The 5,000-nt window shown below is 51.3% G+C and overlaps 1 non-coding gene across 1 annotated transcript in view; it reads right to left on the bottom strand.

Moving 5' to 3' along the window:
• LOC126443819 (small subunit ribosomal RNA) overlaps positions 1–1,014 on the bottom strand; it is a 1,909-nt gene extending 895 nt beyond the window's left edge. The window contains exon 1 of the ribosomal RNA XR_007582204.1: positions 1–1,014. This exon is cut by the window's left edge and continues 895 nt beyond it. This is a non-coding gene — a ribosomal RNA (small subunit ribosomal RNA).
• Between the last annotated feature and the right edge of the window lie 3,986 nt (positions 1,015–5,000).

Below are 5,000 nucleotides of genomic sequence, written 5' to 3'. Positions count from 1 at the left end.
ATCCAAGAATTTCACCTCTAACGTCGCAATACGAATGCCCCCGCCTGTCCCTATTAATCATTACCTCGGGTTCCGAAAACCAACAAAATAGAACCGAGGTCCTATTCCATTATTCCATGCACACAGTATTCAGGCGGGCTTGCCTGCTTTAAGCACTCTAATTTGTTCAAAGTAAACGTGCCGGCCCACCGAGACACTCAATAAAGAGCACCCTGGTAGGATTTCAACGGGGTCCGCCTCGGGACGCACGAGCACGCACGAGGCGGTCGCACGCCTTCGGCTCGCCCCACCGGCAGGACGTCCCACGATACATGCCAGTTAAACACCGACGGGCGGTGAACCAACAGCGTGGGACACAAATCCAACTACGAGCTTTTTAACCGCAACAACTTTAATATACGCTATTGGAGCTGGAATTACCGCGGCTGCTGGCACCAGACTTGCCCTCCAATAGATACTCGTTAAAGGATTTAAAGTGTACTCATTCCGATTACGGGGCCTCGGATGAGTCCCGTATCGTTATTTTTCGTCACTACCTCCCCGTGCCGGGAGTGGGTAATTTGCGCGCCTGCTGCCTTCCTTGGATGTGGTAGCCGTTTCTCAGGCTCCCTCTCCGGAATCGAACCCTGATTCCCCGTTACCCGTTACAACCATGGTAGGCGCAGAACCTACCATCGACAGTTGATAAGGCAGACATTTGAAAGATGCGTCGCCGGTACGAGGACCGTGCGATCAGCCCAAAGTTATTCAGAGTCACCAAGGCAAACGGACCGGACGAGCCGACCGATTGGTTTTGATCTAATAAAAGCGTCCCTTCCATCTCTGGTCGGGACTCTGTTTGCATGTATTAGCTCTAGAATTACCACAGTTATCCAAGTAACGTGGGTACGATCTAAGGAACCATAACTGATTTAATGAGCCATTCGCGGTTTCACCTTAATGCGGCTTGTACTGAGACATGCATGGCTTAATCTTTGAGACAAGCATATGACTACTGGCAGGATCAACCAGGGAGCTGCGTCAACTAGAGCTGAGCAGCCGGCCGCCCGGGAGTGTGTCCCGGGGGCCCGCGCGAACACGCAAGCGTCCGCTCAATTATTCTGCAAACAGGAGGAGGCTGAGCTCCCCTGCACAACACACCTCGAAACCCTCTCAGGTCCCGGCGGCGCGCAGCGCCGTCCTAAGTACTTGGTCGGGTTCGAGAGAGGCGCAATCGCCCGGAGTTAGGCGAGTAGACGCTTTAGGTGCGACCACCCGTGCTCCCAACTGAGCTTGCCGCTGCCGACAGAGGCCCGGGAGCGTGCTGTCGTGGCATTGCCGGCGGGAGACAACACGCGCCACCTACGGTGACCGGCAGCTCCAACGCCAGCGCCACAGAAGGACAAAAGCCCCACTTGGGTGCCGAAGCGAACTCTCCCAGCACAGCGCACGCGCCAACACGTCCGCACAGCTGCGATACAAACCACCTGCGAGAACCGCTGGGGCGACCGAGCAGCAGACGGCGTCGCGGCGCCGAGCGCCGGGCGGCGGCGCATCCTCAGCGCACACAGTCCTCAATCGGACCAGCACACTGCAGATGGCCACCGCGCTTCGCACCGGGCCCGCGAGGACCTGCTTTGGCCGCAAGGCGCCGCGAGCAGGGGGCGCCGGCGCGCAGCTGCGCCGCCTGCCGCGTCCGTCGGCCGGCGCGCCTGCCACTGGCCGCCCCCACCAGCCGGCTGTAGCGCGTGCGCCCACGCACCGCGCTGCCAGCACGCCGGGCGGCCCCCCCTCACCGGCCGGGGACGGTCCCACCCAGCCACCGCCGCGTATCGCCTCACACCCAGATCCCCTTTCACGTTCGTGGGCATGGTGGGTCCCCTTTCACGTTCGTGGGCATGGTGGGTATCCCTGAAACAACCGGTTAATAGCTCGACCGATCGTCGCCAACACTGATTCACCTCTAGCGAGAACAACCGCACCACAACGGGTTACCTGTTGTTCATTTGCGTAACGTCACCAGCAAACGTAGACGTCCATCGCCATTTGCAACGAGTATTGCATGCCTGTGTCAGGTGTCACAACACACTACGTCTGCCCACATAGACGCAACAACATGTGCACGCCTCGAGAACACGTGGAAGGTAGCCCCCGTACGTATGCGGTGTCCATTGCGCGAACGACTGTCAGCCGGCCTCTGCAGGATGTCGCAGATGTGGAACGCGGTGCAACATGCTATCACGGTGTGTGAGAAGAGACGACTACGTCCGAATACACGCTCCACTACATCAACAGACTGCTCATGCTGATCGCCATCCAGGGCGTCCGTTCCTCCCACACGTCTGAATGGCGTACCACACTGCAATCCAGCTCTTATAGGGAGACGACACGTAGCTGCGTGCACAATATTTGGACTGTATGGTCTGCCGTTGCTAGGCGCAGTCGTCGTACGGTCACACATGTGCCACGATGTATCATTCAGTACATACGGACCAATGTGCAGTACAGTTTGTGGGTTTTGCGTACATCGGCGGACAGGTGACAGGCCGTACCACAACGTAGGCTGAGTACGTCGGCATGCGAAGGGCATTGAACATGCAAACTTCTCAACGACCAGCTTGCGAAGGCAGGGGGGAAGGGGGGGGGGGGCATGTACGTCCTGCTGCTATCCACATTACAGTGTATAGCAGGAGCATGTGGAAAGTCAGCAACACCTGCAAGGTGTTTAACATGACGCGATACACAGGGGACCGGGCAGTGCGAATAGCGAACTATATTGCGAGGGTTGCGGTTAGGCAACACTACACTAATTTAACGAGTTGCATAACAATTACAGAGCAGGTTCAGCGACAACGTGCGTCAGGTTAAGGCGCAATATAGGTTAGGTTAAGGCACAACATGGGTTACGTTAAAGCACAAATTAGGTTACGTTAAAGCACAAATTAGGTTACGTTAAAGCACAAATTAGGTTACGTTAAAGCACAAATTAGGTTACGTTAAAGCACAAATTAGGTTACGTTAAAGCACAAATTAGGTTACGTTAAAGCACAAATTAGGTTACGTTAAAGCACAAATTAGGTTACGTTAAAGCACAAATTAGGTTACGTTAAAGCACAAATTAGGTTACGTTAAAGCACAAATTAGGTTACGTTAAAGCACAAATTAGGTTACATTAAAGCACAAATTAGGTTACGTTAAAGCACAAATTAGGTTACGTTAAAGCACAAATTGGGTTACGTTAAGGCACAACATGGGTTACGTTAAGGCACAACATGGGTTACGTTAAGGCACAACATGGGTTACGTTAAGGCACAACATGGGTTACGTTAAGGCACAACATGGGTTACGTTAAGGCACAACATGGGTTACGTTAAGGCACAACATGGGTTACGTTAAGGCACAACATGGGTTACGTTAAGGCACAACATGGGTTACGTTAAGGCACAACATGGGTTACGTTGAGGCACAACATGGGTTACGTTGAGGCACAACATGGGTTACGTTGAGGCACAACATGGGTTACGTTGAGGCACAACATGGGTTACGTTAAGGCACAACATGGGTTACGTTAAGGCACAACATGGGTTACGTTGAGGCACAACATGGGTTACGTTGAGGCACAACATGGGTTACGTTGAGGCACAACATGGGTTACGTTGAGGCACAACATGGGTTACGTTGAGGCACAACATGGGTTACGTTGAGGCACAACATGGGTTACGTTGAGGCACAACATGGGTTACGTTGAGGCACAACATGGGTTACGTTGAGGCACAACATGGGTTACGTTGAGGCACAACATGGGTTACGTTGAGGCACAACATGGGTTACGTTGAGGCACAACATGGGTTACGTTGAGGCACAACATGGGTTACGTTGAGGCACAACATGGGTTACGTTGAGGCACAACATGGGTTACGTTGAGGCACAACATGGGTTACGTTGAGGCACAACATGGGTTACGTTGAGGCACAACATGGGTTACGTTGAGGCACAAATTAGGTTACGTTGAGGCACAAATTAGGTTACGTTGAGGCACAAATTAGGTTACGTTGAGGCACAAATTAGGTTAGGTTAAGGTACAATATGGGTTAGGTTAAGGTACAATATGGGTTAGGTTAAGGTACAATATGGGTTAGGTTAAGGTACAATATGGGTTAGGTTAAGGTACAATATGGGTTAGGTTAAGGCACAACATGGGTTAGGTTAAGGCACAACATGGGTTAGGTTAAGGCACAACATGGGTTAGGTTAAGGCACAACATGGGTTAGGTTAAGGCACAACATGGGTTAGGTTAAGGCACAACATGGGTTAGGTTAAGGCACAACATGGGTTAGGTTAAGGCACAACATGGGTTAGGTTAAGGCACAACATGGGTTAGGTTAAGGCACAACATAGGTTAGGTTAAGGCACAACATAGGTTAGGTTAAGGCACAACATAGGTTAGGTTAAGGCACAACATAGGTTAGGTTAAGGCACAACATAGGTTAGGTTAAGGCACAACATAGGTTAGGTTAGGGCACAACATAGGTTAGGTTAAGGCACAACGTAGGTTAGGTTAAGGCACAACGTAGGTTAGGTTAAGGCACAACATAGGTTAGGTTAAGGCACAACATATGTTAGGTTAAGGCACAACATAGGTTAGGTTAAGGCACAACATAGGTTAGGTTAAGGCACAACATAGGTTAGGTTAAGGCACAACATAGGTTAGGTTAAGGCACAACATAGGTTAGGTTAAGGCACAACATAGGTTAGGTTAAGGCACAACATAGGTTAGGTTAAGGCACAACGTAGGTTAGGTTAAGGTACAACGTAGGTTAGGTTAAGGTACAACGTAGGTTAGGTTAAGGTACAACGTAGGTTAGGTTAAGGTACAACGTAGGTTAAGGTACAACGTAGGTTAGGTTAAGGCGCAATGTAGGTTAGGTTAAGGTACGATATAGCTGAGGTTAAGGTACAATATCGCTTAGGTTAAGGTACACATTGTTGTAGGGAAAGGTGTATTTGGGGGGGGGGGGGGG

Source organism: Schistocerca serialis, unplaced genomic scaffold (assembly GCF_023864345.2).
Source record: "Schistocerca serialis cubense isolate TAMUIC-IGC-003099 unplaced genomic scaffold, iqSchSeri2.2 HiC_scaffold_193, whole genome shotgun sequence".
NCBI classification, from domain to species: domain Eukaryota; kingdom Metazoa; phylum Arthropoda; class Insecta; order Orthoptera; family Acrididae; genus Schistocerca; species Schistocerca serialis.
Note: the sequence above shows the minus strand (reverse complement) of the source record. Positions and strands in the feature narration are given on the sequence as shown.